This window comes from Pteronotus mesoamericanus, unplaced genomic scaffold, assembly GCF_021234165.1.
Source record: "Pteronotus mesoamericanus isolate MK-2021 breed Mesoamerican mustached bat unplaced genomic scaffold, CSHL_Meso_final scaffold_85, whole genome shotgun sequence".
In the NCBI taxonomy this organism is placed as follows: Eukaryota; Metazoa; Chordata; class Mammalia; order Chiroptera; family Mormoopidae; genus Pteronotus; species Pteronotus mesoamericanus.
Genome location: NW_026555329.1, coordinates 11,798,602 through 11,814,353, shown reverse-complemented (window position 1 = coordinate 11,814,353; position 15,752 = coordinate 11,798,602). Strand labels below are relative to the sequence as shown.

At 34.3% G+C, this 15,752-nt stretch overlaps 1 protein-coding gene across 6 annotated transcripts in view; it reads right to left on the bottom strand.

Annotated features, from left to right (window-relative positions):
• Window positions 1-15,752, bottom strand: part of DGKB (diacylglycerol kinase beta) — a 538,418-nt gene that overhangs the window by 47,315 nt on the left and 475,351 nt on the right. The gene's annotated exons all lie outside the window — the stretch shown is intronic.

The following is a 15,752-nucleotide window of genomic DNA, read 5'->3' as shown; positions in this document are numbered from 1 at the left end:
GTCACAAACAATAAAAACATTTTGTTGAACTAGAAAAGTATTCTAAGAATGAGAAGTGGAATAGTGGGTACCAGTACTCTGGATTCTTGAGCTGTGGTAGAAGAACAGTATTAGAAGGCCTAAAAACTCAAAAGGAACAAAGACTAGTCCAGGATAAAGCTTATTCCACTTAACCCTTATGTTTGAAGTAGGACGCAGGAAGAGTTAATGAGAGTTCAAGTTCTACTTCAAACAGCCCCCATTGATTTTACTGGATGCCAGGGATTGCCAGACAGTACCAATTTCTCCCTCTTTATATGTATTCTCCTTCTCTCTTTCTTTTAAGTTTTGGAGTGATGTTTCTTCATGCCTGTGCATACACCTATGCTAGTATTTATTTCTTGAACAAAAGAGTTCTAAATGAAAATAGTTGCATTAATTTTAGAATATTAAAAAAAACTGCCTTTTATTGGTTCCTTTATTCATCTTTTTGTGTTCTAGCATTATATCTTCAATTTTGGAACATAAGAGTACACACTAGGTAGCTTCTGTAGCTAGCTTTATTCTCTATTCACCGAATACACTGCTAGTGTTTGTTCAGGCCTATCCTGGTGCTCCAAGACTTGTCAGGAATAAACAAAAGGACATTCACAGCCTCCTGGATATGGCTCGATTTTATTCTTTCATTTCTCCTATTTGCTTCTTCATTCTTCCTTTTGGATTCTATTCTTTCCACTCAATCCCTTAATTAGCTGGCTTCTCGGTAGCCTCAAATTCTGCACAGTGAATTGCGAAGTAACTGGAGTAATATTGGCATAATGGCATACGTTGTTTTGCTTTTCTCTGTGCGAGAACAGAATATAACTGTGGCTATATGCAGAGTGGGAAATAAGTAGGACATTGAGTATAAACCTGGGAAACTTACTACTGATGAAAAAAAAAACTTTGAAAACCATCACCACTCATCAATTTTTAAAATGTAGCTCATGTTTAAACATTTATTTGTTTCAAATGAATAATGAAAGGTGGTTCTATCGCCCCCAAACCAAAATTAAGTAACATTAAAATTCCTTCTCATAGAGAGATGTATTTCAAAATTAGTATTTGGAAAGATACAGGCATTGCTTGCACCTATAAAAACAAGATCAAAACAGTCTGATGCCCTTTCCCCACGTCAGGAGGACAGCCACCGCACAGCTGCTCTCTAGAGTAATGATCTTGCCTCCCTCCCAAGGCTTTTTTATCCCATATTCAGGAGGTCATACCCGGTCTTCAGCTGCACAGAGCTCCACTCCTATTAATTTAAAATGGGGGCTTCAGAGGTCCACATACAGAAAAATCTGCTCCTTAAGAGGTAAGCTCTACCAAAATCCTATTTGAAGAAAACAAGAATATAACTTTGTGAAAAATAATCCATGTATATGATCTATCTTCTTCACTAATAAAAATAAAGAAAAAGCTTAGAACAGAAGTTAATAACATATCTTTTGCTCCAACAGAGTTCAGGTTACCTCCATGCATTAGTAACAGGTTTTTTTTCTTTTGAGGGGGATCTGGTATTATTATTTTTATCATCATCATCATCATTTTGTTAAGCTATCTGGCAGACACAAAAGGTTATTCACCCTGTGGCTGTGTCGTTTTGAGAAAAATGTTGAGCATTCATTGAAAAGAATGAGAGAAATCTGGTTGAAGATGCAGGTGCACTAATAAATGGGTGATCTTTGGATTACAGTATTTATGTGTACTGTGGCAAAGCTACACAGAAACCTAAATGTTATACATACAAAGTGGTACAACAAGAACATCTGTGTTGGGGGGATTGAACTGGCATGGCTAACACCTCCAGTGCCAGGTGCAAAGGAAATTTCAATACAGTTTGAGTAATCTTGACTGCTAGCATCTGCCTGCATCAGATTATCTCCTATGTTCCTAGTCCACCACTACCCATTAGAGTATTTATGTGATCCATCTGGTGGTGCAACGGCCAAGCAAGAAGTAGCAGTGCCTCCATTACTGGGGGCAAATGCCTGGCTCTTTTACTAAGTACAAAAGCAAACAGGATTTCTTTTCAGGCCCAAGGGCAGCCAGCCAATTGGGAGACTGATTAGCAGATAGCACCCCAGAAAGATGGCTGCTTTGTCCTTTCCATTCAGTCAGATCCATATCCATGGGTATGACCTGGAGAAGGTTGGCTCTTCAGTTTAAAATTCTGCCTATATTTCATTGCCAGGAGAATCACAGACTTTTTTGTTTTGGGGTTTTTTTGTTTGTTTGTTTGTTTTTTGTTTGTCTTTTTTTTTTGAGAGAAGAGGGGGGAAGGGAGAAAGAGAGGGAGAGAAACATCAATGTGGGGTTGCCTCTCACATGCCCCCTGCTGGGCATTAGGGACCTGGCCCGCAACCCAGGCATGTGCCCTGACTGGGAATCGAACTGCGTCCCTTTGGTTTGCAGGCTGGTGCTTAATCCACTAAGCCATACCAGCCAGAGATAAAACCAAAGAGTTTTAATGTGTTGCAAGAATCATAACAGGGTTTTAAGGTAAACTGGCTTGATCCAAAGTTTCAGCGTACACCTGATTTTCAGAATCGCCCTGTGTGGTGAGGATGGTGGAGGCCCTCTACCCACTAGTCTCCATAACGCAAAGCTTCACATAATCAGCAACCTGTTCTACATACAGATCATGTCCCTCTCTTCAAACCTCCTTCACCCACAACAAATGACAATGGCATCTGCTGCAGAGAAGCTAGAAGTTACCAGCTTCCACATCCCACCATCTGGGAACCTATACAAACCAGCGTCAACCCTTTTGCTTGTGCTTGTGCTTCCCAGTACAATGCACTGGTGGGCTCTTCATCTCTGTAAAGGAAGCCCATCACCTCCTGCTTTATATCCTCATATCTTCCTGATTTTTCATGCTCTCTTCCTCTCCATTAGATCCTTGACATCCAAATTTCAAACCTTTCAGTATTCCCTTCTTAAAACCTCTACAGATGCTCTGTTCTCCTATAATGAACACCTTCACCATTGCTCTGCTCTTTTGACAAAACATCTTTACAAGTTTCATATGTTGTCCCCCTCCTATCTGTTTTTCAAACCATTCAAATCTCACTTCTCTCAATTACATTTCATTAAAATCTATCATATTAATTTTATAATTTATGTCCTTTCACTCAGCTTAGCTCAATAAATTTGATCATCCTGATAGATATTTCTATAGCATTTGACATGTGTGACCACTGCTTCTTCATGTAGGCTCTTTCCTTAGCCTCTGCCTTGTGACATTCACTATATTTTCTTTCCCTGTATCTCTGGCCACTTATTCCTAGGTTCCTTTCTCTCCCCCTTTCCTCTAACAGTTAGAAAGTGGAATTCAGCAAGCTTGGCCTTGGGTTCCCTTTTCTACTGTACTCTTTCTTTAGAAATTCCTGTTCACCAACATGGCAGCTGACATATTGGTTAAATACATTAATCTCCAGACCTCTAAAATTCAGGCCCTCACAATAAACTGCTTATCCAACAGTACTTTAAAACTGACAGGTCTGAAGTTACTCATCATTTCCATTTCTCCCCAAAATACCTACTCCTTCTCTAAAGTTCTCAGTCCTTCGAAATGTCACTATCATCCACCCAATGAATTAAGCCAGATAACTTAAGCCATCTTTGACACCTGCCTTTCTCCTTCCTCAAATCTACTGATTACTAAGACTTGCCAGTTTACTTTTAGAAATTAAATGTCATCCATAAATATGTGCTTAAAAACAAAATGGCAAAAATGTCCTTTTCTCATCACTCCCAAGCTCTATCATTTCCCTTTTTCTATCCAGAAGTAAAATTAATTATGAATTTGCTGTATATTCATCTAAATCTTTTGTCTATTCCTATATGTACCAGTTCATTTTCAAATGTATAGATGGATTAGCATATCAGTTCTCTTTAAGATAACATATTGGTTTATTCAGACAAAAATATATCCTGAAGAACTACTTTTGTATGCAGTTGACCCTTAAACAACCCAGGTTTGAACTGCATGGATATTTTCACATGGATTTTTTCCCCTTGTACTGTTTTCCATCTGTTGGGAGTCCAAGGGCTAACTGTGAGCACTGATCTACGCAATTCTGTATAGGGAACTTGAGCATCTGTGGATGTTGGTGTCTGAGGGAGGTCCTAGAACCAATGTTCTGAGGATACCAAGGGTAGTTAAGTTTGAAGGGAGTCAAAAGTTATATGTGAATTTTTGACTGTGTGGGAGTTGGTGTCCCTAACCCTTGTGTTATTCAAATACCAACTGTACATAGATTTGTCTCATTTTAATTAATCCACAAAACACCATAGTATAAATACCTTATTGTTAGACTGTTTTCTTTTTAATGTTAGGTTTTCTCCTCTTTTCTATAACAATGATGCAATGAGTATCTTTATGTAAGCATACCTTAGAGATACTACAGGTTTCTTTCCAGACCACTGCAATAATGCAAGTGGCAATCTTCCTGCTGGTGGAGGGTCTTGCCATGGATTTGGGGGAAAAAAAAAGCAACACCTATGAAGTGCAATAAAGTGGAGCACTAAAATGAGGCCCCTTACATAAGCGTTTCTCAAGATCGATAAATGTAGTTTTAAAAGACTGGTAGATTATACTCCTAAATAGTGTTGAGAGATAGTATTCCACAGATTTCTGTATGTCTGGAAAGAAAGGCTTTGGCTATCCTTGTTTTGCACTATCATGTCAAAGATGTACAGTGAACAGTCTTGGACTAGAACATGTTTCCCTGCAGAGCCAAAGGCAGGCATACTTATTCTACAATGCAATAATTCCTCCCTGTGCTCAGAGCTCTTCTCCTACAATACAGTCCATTGCATGGATGGATGTTATCTGGCCATGTTTTGTAATGTCTTACAGGAATTTGGGCTTGAGGATCCAGGGCAAAAAGATGTTTTCCTGGCTACTGTTATCATGTTAAAAAATTAATTATACTTCATCCCTAACCAAGGTTATATTGTCTTTCACCAGCATTCATGAAAGCATGGCAATAGCCATACAGTTTATTCTCACTATAAGAGTATATGGAGAATACAACCTTTCTACAATATGGCCAATGATTGATAGTAACAACTTTTCTTCTGTTATTTCTAATAAAATAGAAAAAAATGATATATTATTGTTTTAGTTTGCAACTCCCTTTTTATTAGTACAGTGAGGTTATACATGTCTTTGCCTCTTTCTCTCTCTCCCCCCTCTTCTCCATTTGCTCCTACCCAAGTACTCCTCCTACGTTTCCACTTTCGTTCATCTCTGATACCATCATCACAGTCCAACGCCATAATAAATAGCTTCCTGGCTGCTTGTCCTACATCTACTCAGTCTCTCAAATGCAGATCTGATCACATCGCTTCCCTGTTTAAAAATATGCAGTGTTTCTGATTATCCTTAGGAGAAAACTCCCAAGTCTTCACAGGGCTCTGTCTGTTGTGCTACTTTTCTTCATTTTCTATAGTAAGCATAGCTTTTCACTTTCTTGAATATGTCATACTCTTGGGGATGATCATCCATTTATGATATCAAATTCCATATGTCATTTCAAACTCTTGTTTTAAAAGAAATTCATTATGATTTCATGATTTGAAAATAACTTTTGAAAAACCCATGTGTTTTGGTTGTACATTACAGTACAAACAAAAGAAAAAGTATAGGAAGAAAATATATGGAAATGGTACATGGCAGTTATTTTAGGATCATGGGATGCATACATATTTCTCATTACAGTTACTTTAATTTTCCATATTCTTTGCTTTTCTGCAACAAACATATTTTACTCAGATTTTTTTTTCTAAAAAAGTTGCCTTTTCGTTTCTATTCCGTTCTCCTCAATCACATAATTAGAACAAAACACATGGTAAAGTTTCAAATTTAGTGCCCAATGCTACCTATAGGAAGGAGGCACAATTTTGAAAATACCAAGAGAGGATTAAGTGCATTAACTGCTTCTTTGTCCTCACCTCAACTAGCTTCAAATTAATAAAAGCTAAGGAAGTACCACACTGGGTGGGGAGGACACTTTGTTGACTGTTACACAGGTTTCAGAGTCACACAGCACAGTCCAGACTTCCATCTGTCTCCCTCCCTCTCCTAATCCTTCACTCCTCCTCACGCCCAACATTTAATAAGCACTATCTGTGTGCCAGGGTGCTGCTAGGACTGTCGAAGTTCATGGTGACACGGAGGAGCTGATCTACCCTTGTCATGATGAGACAAAAATATGAAAGCAAAGATTATAACTGGGGGCAGCATCTGAGCGGTGTCTTGAAAACGTGAACATTTGCTTAGTGACAGTGGGAAGACATCAGTTTTCTTTGGTGCAGAGAAAACAAAAAGAATGTTGCAAGTTAGGGCAAATATAAACAATTCTGTAGGAAAGAAAATCTTAGTAGAGCTATGCATGTGTGACAAGATAGTAAATGACAAACCTGGGAGAAAATTAGTTTTTGAGCCACATTTTTCTCAAGGGTGAAAATAGGGATAATGCATTAAAAGCACCCCACAAAGTGCAGGGTCCCATGGTAACCATAAATATTAGTCGTTCTCCCTCTCCCATCTCTTATATGCACATTCCCTTTCTCTCAAATTTTGGAACAGCTGATGCATGCAGATGAACACAGAATAAAAATGATGATAGTGACCACAAATGATAATCACTAATACTTTGATCTTTTACTAAGTGCATTTAGTGTGCAGCTGTTTTACATGTTTTATCCCATTTAATCCTCAACAGTCCCATAAGGTGGGTACTAGTATTATCTTTATTTTACAGATGAAGAAACTGAGACACAGAGTTAACCAACTGGCCTAATTAATTAAAGGTGAATCTAATATTTGCAAGCAACCATTATTATTTTGGGTTCTGAGTTTTTATCTGATAAGATTATGACAATGTTACTTCTCTGTGCACTTAAGTCATATGTATATGATAAAAGTCTCAAAAGGCATGCATTTTATTCACAAAAGTCAAACATTTTCAAACATATTTGTTTATACAATGTTAAGTTTGTTTTATTCTGTATATGTCCCATTGCGTACATAAGGCCTGTATACTATTTCTTTAAGCAGATTGAGTTGCAGATTCTCTGGCAAATATTTACCAAGCTCTTACCATGTGTCAAGCCTTATGCTAGGACTTTAAAGGGCTGAATGAGTAGATACCATCCTTACCTTCTTGGGGTTTACTGTCTAATGAGGATAACAGATTTAAAACAAAAACTAAGATATAAAATTACAAATTATAATAAATACTATGGAGGAAATTAAAAATATGCCATGATGAGAGAGAATAATGAGATACTATTTTGACTTTTTTTTAGCTTTTCAATTTGGTCACAAGCTACAAGTAAGAAATGTATGTCAAAACATAAAATGGCACAAGCAAAATATGGGTAAATATTATTCAAATCTCAGCTATGCCCAAATGGGTTTTGTTTTTGACTTAACAAGGACACACTCATGCATCATTCTGTCACTAGTAATTAATTCAGTTTAAAATATTATTACAAACCTGGATTATAGTACAAAAATGGTATAGCCCTTGAGAGCAAGTTATACTCCTCTCAAGGCAGGTGAATCTCCACCATTCTCTTTTTCCTCCACTTTCCTTTTCCTCCTTTCATTTATTGAGCTCCAGGTGGGGACAAGTCCATGGCCTATGATCTCATAGTACTGCCCCTACTTTTTCTGTTAGTCCCTTTGTAAATAAATGCTTCTCAAATAATCCCAACTTGAGTGTTTAATCTGTTTCCTATTAGGACTCTGACTTATATGTTAAATTTCATTTGGTATTGAAATAAATTAATTTTTATTAGGAGGATAGATTCATATAAACACACACATACCCACCAGGCATAGCTTTGTGTTCATAAAACTACAGTCTTCAAAAAGACTTCGAGCAAAAAGAATAATTGTTTCTAATATGAGGTATTCTAATATTGTGTTCAAAATAGAAAACAGAAAAAGAGAAGTACTGGTTTATTCAGAGGAAATGGAGAAAGAATTTGAAATGTTTCCCAAATAGATAATAAATTTGAGCTGTAGCCTAACTTAGCCATGACACTTGAAGTTCTATTTACAAGGTCATAGTTTTAAAAAGAGTCATAAATCTTAATCAAGATTACTCTATGTGGCTCAACGCGAAAACCATCTTGCAAAAGTACTCAATAGTTAAATAAGAATATCGTTCTAATAAAAAAATAATAAAAACCACAATAGTATTTACTCAACTTCATAGGTGAATTTGTTGGTGGTCTAAGATGTCTGCCAACAAAAGCTCTTTTTGTGCTGTGAATTGACCAAAGGCCAAATGCTAATGGGAACGAAGACCTGATCTGCTTTGGAAGTGGCTCTTGCCCATTATGAATAAGAGATGGCCTGAAGGAAGATAAGGGAAAGCTAATCATACTTTTGTCCATTTATAGACTTTTTTAGAGTCCAAAATATTATATTAATGTTTGAGAAAGAAGCTAAACCATTCCTGGGACAAAGAATTATTTTTACAGCTTTGTCAAGACATAATTCACATGCCATATAATTCACCCATTTAAAGTGTACAATTCAGTGTTTTCAGTATATTCATGGATATGGGCACCATCACCACAGTCGGTTTCAGAACACTTTCATTTCCTCTAAAAGGTACCCTTAGATCTTTAGACATTGTCCTCTTATTATTCCTCAGTCTTCTAATCCTCCAGTCCTGTTGTCACAGCAATTACTAATCTATCTTCCATACCTATAAATTAACGTATTGTGAACATCTCATGTGAATAGAATCATATAACATGTGGTCTTTTGTGACTTTCTTCTTTCACTTAGTATAATGCTTTTAAGGTTCATCCACATTGTAGCATGCTATTAATATTTTATTCTTTTTTATGGCTCAATAATATTCCATTGTATAATTATACTACATTTTGTTTATATGTTCAACCATTTATGGACATTTTGCTTTACACCATTTGGCTATTATAAATAATGTTGCTATAAACATTAATGTACCAGTTTTAGTATGGACATATATATTTTTTTCTCTTGGATCTTTACCTAGGAGTGGAATTGCTCAGTCATATGCAAACTCTATGTTTAATCATTTGAGAAATTGCTAGACTATTTTCCAAAGAGACAGCACCATTTTACAGACCAACCAGAAGGTGTAAGCAGTATTGATTTCTCCACATTCTAATCAATACTTACTACTATCTGACTTTTTGATTCTAGCTATCCTAGTGGTTGTGAAGTGGTATTTGATTGTGGTTTTGACTTGCATTTTCCTTGATGAGTAATTATGTCAAGTACTTTTGCAGGTGCTTATTGGCAGTTTGTATAGTTTCTTCAGAGAAATATCCTTTCAGAACCTTTGCCCATTTTTGAATTGGGTTATTTATCTTTTCGTTATTGAGATGTGTCTTTATATACTGTAGCTACAATCCCCTTATCAGATATAAGATTCACAATTATTTTCTCTCATCTCTGTTACTTTTTTACTTTCTTGATAGTGTCCTCTAAAGTACAGGTTTTTAATTTTGATGAAATCCAATTTATATATTTTTTCTTTTGTGGCTCATGCAATTGATGCTATGTATGAGTCCAGTACTGAATCAAATAATCAAGTTTTACTCCTATATTTACTTCAAATAAGTTAAAAGTTTTATAATTTACATTTAAGTATTTGACTCAAGTTAATTTTGGGATATAGTATGAGGTAAGGGTCTAAATTCATTCTTTATATGTGGCTGTCCAGTTGTCCCAGCCCTGTTTGTTGAAAAGCCTACTATTTCTCCATTAAATGGTCTTGGTGCCTTTGTCAAAATCAGTTGACCACAAACACAGGGGTTTATTTCTTGACTCTCAATTCTATCCCATTGATCTGTATATCTGTCTATGTCAGGGCCATACTCTTGATTGTTAGTGCTTTACTGTAAGTTTCAAAATTGAGAAGTGTGAGAATTTCAACTTTGTTTATTTTTCATGCTTGTTTTGACCATCCTGAATCAGACACAATTCCATATGAATTTTAGAATCAGCTTGGCAATTTACACAAAGAACCAAATGGGATTCTGATAGCGATTACCTTGAATCTATAAGTCAATATGGGGAATATTGTCATCTTAACAATTTTAAGTTTTCAAATTCATGAACATGAGAGGTTTATTTATTTATTTAGATCTTCTTTATTTCTTTCAACAATATATTATAGTTCTCAGAGTATAAGCTTTAAATTTGGTTTGTTAAATTTATTCCAAGTATTATATTTTCTTATGCTATTATAAATATTTTAAATTTCATTTTTTATTATCATTTGCATGTGTGCAAAAATATAATTGATTTTTATATATCACCCTTTTATAAGCATGGTGAATTCATCAATGTTTTGATACTATTTTAAGTGATTCCTTAACATTTCTATATACAAGATCATGTTATATGAAAATAGAGTGAATTTTACTCCTTTTCTAAACTATGTGACTTTTATTTGTTTATTTTCAATTGTCCTAGCATAAAGCTCCAGTACAATGTTGAATAGAAATAATAACAATGGACATCCTAGCCTTATTTTTGATCTTAAGGGAAAAACATCCAATCTTTCACCATTAAGAATGATATAAGCTGTGGGTTTTTCATAAATGCCCTTTATCAGGTTTTTAAAATCCTATTTTGATGAGGTTTTTTTTTTTTTCCATGAGAAGATATTGGTCTTTGCTGAATGCTTTATCTATGTGTCCATTGGGAAGATGATGAAATTTTTGGCTTTTATTCTATTGATATAATGTCTTACTTTAATTGATTTTCAGATGTTCAGGACAAAATTCACTTAATCATTGTGTACAATTTTATATGTTTCTGGACTTGGTTTGCTATGTAGTTTGTTTAGAATTTTTGCAGCTATATTCATAAAAGGTATTGGTCTGTACTTTTTTTCCTGTTATATCTTTGGATGGTTTTGGTGTCATGGTAATGCTGTCCTCATAAAATGAGTTAGGAGGTATTTCTTCCTATTATTTTTGGGAAGGGTTTATGAATAACTGACATTAATTCTTCATTAACTATTGGATAGAATTCACCAGTAAACCATGCAGACTTGCATTTTTCTTTGTAGGTAGATTTTGATTACTATTTCAATTTCTTTATCAATTCAGATTGTGTATTTTTTTATGAGTCAATTTCAGTAATTTGAATATTTCTACAATTTTATCTTTCTTTTTTTTTTTCTTCTGCAAGATCAGTAGTAATATCCCCTCTTTCCAAATCTAGTACGTTGAGTCTTCTATTTTTCTTTGTCAATTTAAAAAAGATTTATCCATTTTGTTATCCATATAAAATAACAGGTTTTGGTTTCATTGATTTTTCTCTATTATTTTTCTATTTTCTATTTCACTAATGTTTTGCTCTAATCTTTATTTCTTTTCCTTCCTTTTGCTTGCTTTAACTTCCTCTTCATTCTTTTTGTTGTCTTAAGATGGAAGGTTAGAGCTAATTGATTTGATATATTTCTTTTTTTTTAAAAAGGATTCATTCAATGCTAAAAATTTTCCTTTACACCCCATAAATTCGGTATATTGTGTCTTTATTTACATTCATCTCTATTTCTTTTTATTTCTTCTTTGACCCACTGGTTATTTGGGGTGTATGGTTTAATTTATATGTTAGTAAATTTTTCAAATGTTTTTGTTATTAATTTCTAACGTATCATTTCTGTCTTTTTAAATTTACCGAGGTTTATTTTATGGCTTGGCTTATGATCTACCCTGAAAGATGTTCCATGTGCTGGTAGAAAATAACACATAGTCCACTGTTGTTGATTAGAGTGTTATATAGATATTATATAGATCTTCGTTAGGTGTTTGTACAGATGTTATAGAGTGGTTTATATTGTTGTTAAAATTTCTATTTTCTTGTTGGTCTTCTACTTAGTTGTTCCATTGTTACAGAAAGGGATATAATAGTTTCTATTACTGAATTGACTATTTCTCCCCTCATTCTTGTCAGTTTTTGCTTCATGTATTTTGGTACTGTACTCTTAGGTGCATATTTGTTTATAATACATATATCCTACTGATGAGTTGACACTTTATCATTATAAGATGTCCCTCTTTATCTCTAGTAACATTAGTTGTTTGAAAGTTGGTTTTTTTGTGTGTGTCATATTAGTTGATTCACTTCAGCTTTCTTGTGGCTACTGTTTGTATGATATATCTTTTCCCTGTTTCTTACTGCCAATATAGCTTTATCTTGGAAACTGAAGTGTGTCTCCTGTAGACAGCATATAATTGGATCTTATTTTTTCTTGTTCTGACAATCTCTGCATTTTGATTGGGTTGTTTAATGTATGCACATTTAATGCCATTTTTTATACAGTTGGGTTTATGTCAACCTTTTACTTTGTTTTCTGTATGTATCATATAATTTCTCTACTTCTTTGTGCTTTTATTTTTTGGCAAGTGAATATTTTTAGTATAGTATTTTAATTACCTTAATGCTACAATTGTTGAGAATGCCAGTGTTTGCTCTAAGGCCTGTCATATAAATCTTAATTTATAAGAATCAGCCTCAGATTTATAGTACCTTAATTCCAGGCAGATATAGAAATGTTACTCCTATAACTCTATTCCTCTTTCTATCCTTTTGTGATATTTTAATAATTACTGTAGCTATAAATGTTTAAAACATTTAAACAATACATTTATAATTATTATATAGTTTTATATCTTTGAAAGAAGCTGAAAGAAAAAAGAGGAGATAATAAGCATAGCTCTTGCTAAGTAACCTTCTTATTTATAATTTCTGGATCTCTTCATTTTTTCCTATTGATCTATTTGGAATCAATTCCTTAGCAAAAACAGGATTGATTTTACTCACCTCCTTTGTATTACAATTGCCAAATGTATCACATATATATGTGTGATAGGCCAAATAATACATTATATGTATAACATAACATAGCCTTTTTAATCAGTAATAAGACAAGAAAAGAAATATGCATCTGTTCTATATTTTATAGTTATATTATCATCTTTAACATTGTTTTTCAGATTGTCATATGGATTCAAATTATTGTCTAGGGTCTTTTGCTTTCAGCCTCAAGATTTTCCTTTAGTATTTTGTTAAAAGTGCTTTTTTTAGCAACACATATTCTTGGTTTTGTTTGGAAGCAGGTTTATTTTACCTTCATTCATGCAACATAGTTTTGCTCAACAAAGAAACCTTATTTTTTAGTGCTTTAAGTATGTCTCCCACTTCTTTCAGGCCTCCCTTATTTCTGATGGGGAGTCATCTATTATTCTTACAAATACTCTTTTGTAAATTAGAGTGTTCTTGCAATATTTCTCCTTGTCTTTCACTTTCAGCATTCTTAAAAAAGGTTTTATTTGTGTATTTATTTTTTCAGAGGTGAGGAGAGAGAAAGAGAAACATCAATGTGAGAGAGAAAACATGGATCACTTGCTTCTCATATGCACACTGATGTGCCCTCGTATACCCTGGCGCACGCTGACCTGGGACCAAACCCACAACCCAGGCATGTGCCATAACTGGAATTGAACCAATGACCTTTCAGTTTATGAGACAACATTCCAATCATCTGGTCAACTGGTCTGTGCCACATTCAACATTTTCTCTGTGATGTGTCTGATTGTGGATCTCTGTGTTTATTCTACCTGGACTTTGTTGAGCTTCCAGGATTTATAGATTAATGTTTGCAATAAATTTGGGGAATTTTCATCCATTATTTTTGGAGAGGTTTTTTTTTTGCTCCTTTCTCTTTCTGCTTTCCTTCTGGTATTGTCATTATGCATATATTAGTGCACTTGCATAGTTTCTGTATTTCTCTACATTGTATTTTTCTTTATTCTTTTTTCTCCTTATTTCTTAGATTGTGTAATCTTAATCTATTTCAAGGTACTAATTCAGTTCAAATATACTGAATTTTTGCCTTATTTATTGTACTTTTCAATCCCAGAATTTAAGCTTTTAAAATAATCTATCTTAATTGATACTGTTTTGATATTGTCTATGTGATGTAATATTGTTATTATAACCCCCTTTACTTTTATAATCATGTTTTTTCTTTACTTCTTTGAGCATATTTATAATGGCTACTTTGCAGGTTTTGTCTGTTGAATGCCACATCTGGTTGCAATCACAAGCATTTTTTGCTGTCTGCCTCTCCCCACTCGTGTATGGATCGTACTTTCCTGTTTCTCTGCAGTTCTCGTTTTTTTATTTTTATTTTTTATTAGAAACTTGACATTTAGATAATATGTTTTAGCAACTCTGGGTACTTCCCCACACCCTTGAGGCTTATTATTATTTGCTTAATGATTTTTTTTTTCAGTAAAGTCTACTCTACCACCATTACCAATCCCCCCTCCCACCCCCACCAGCATGAATGAAGCCTCTGATGTTCCTCCTCAAAGAATGAAGTGTTAGATATGCCCTCTGTCAGTCTGAGGTGATAATGACTTTTTTCAGGGCTCTCTTTCACTGGCTCCTTCCCCTACCACACCCAGGTCCACTACTTGCAGATATATTGTGCTCTTATTATGAACAACGTTCTCAGAAGTAAATTGCTTGATAGACTCATCCAATAATTTTGTGATCATTTTAAGGGAAAGTTCCTGAAATCTGTTTGGGATTTGTTGTGACTCCAGGAGGTGCACCTAATTTGCCTGTCCATTTGTTTCTTTATTTTACAGTTCAGCTTAAATCTCCAATAAATCTATCAATCTCCTCCCAATTGCCATAGCCATAACCCCGGTTTCTGAGAAAATACTTCAGCTAGAACTTCTCTACATTCTACTGCACATGAAGTCAGTTCCTATGGGAAAATATAGGAAGCTCTTCATTTTACAGCCTGGTTTTTTCCATTGCAAAATCTCCGAGCTACATGTCTGGAGAGCTAGGTGTGGGAAAAATGACATACCTCTCAGTAAATGCCTACTTTAAGAGCTGAGGGTTCAATTGATGGGGGAGGGCACAGTGGTTTTAGCACATTTTCTCAAATATTTCTTAATTTATATATTATGAGACCCATGTTTGCCTTCCTTAGAACTACTTCCAGAGACTTATAATTTTTTAAAACTATTTTTTACTATTTTTACTAGGGAATAAGCCCACAGAGTTCTTTGTGCTATCATGCTAAACATTGATTTTTTTTGTCTCTTTTTGGCTGGAAGTTGGGGGCTGGATTTACATAATCCAACCAATATGTATTACTTAAAAGAGTGTACTCTATTTTATAGATTGTATGCAGTGAAGATCAGAGAACCAAATGATTATTGTATATAGGCATTAAAAAAGATGGTGAATAGTAGAATATTGTCATAAATTAGTTTGGATCAGTTTAACAATATAGACCATCATGTCATCCAAAAATAGGAATTGATAGAAATAAAGACAGTAATAAAATGAGTGGATTAAGTAAGAGTATAATTTTTTTGCTTTTCTTCAATACAAAGGCCTAAATTTATTCTTTAAAGTCAGCCAGGTTTATGAATATGAAATGTGCTCTTGTTATATAGAGGAATTTTATTTATGTTTTATTTTTGCAGAAGAATCCAGGTCATTCAATCTTATATTTTCTTTTAAATGAATTAGAAAAGTATTATTCTACTTCATACTTAATAGAATTTTTACTTATTTTCCCTCCCTATGAGTCATTGATTTTATAGTTCCTAGACTAGTTACTAAGTTTCAGTTTGAAATATCCGAAGATCGAATTATTACTTGGCCATAG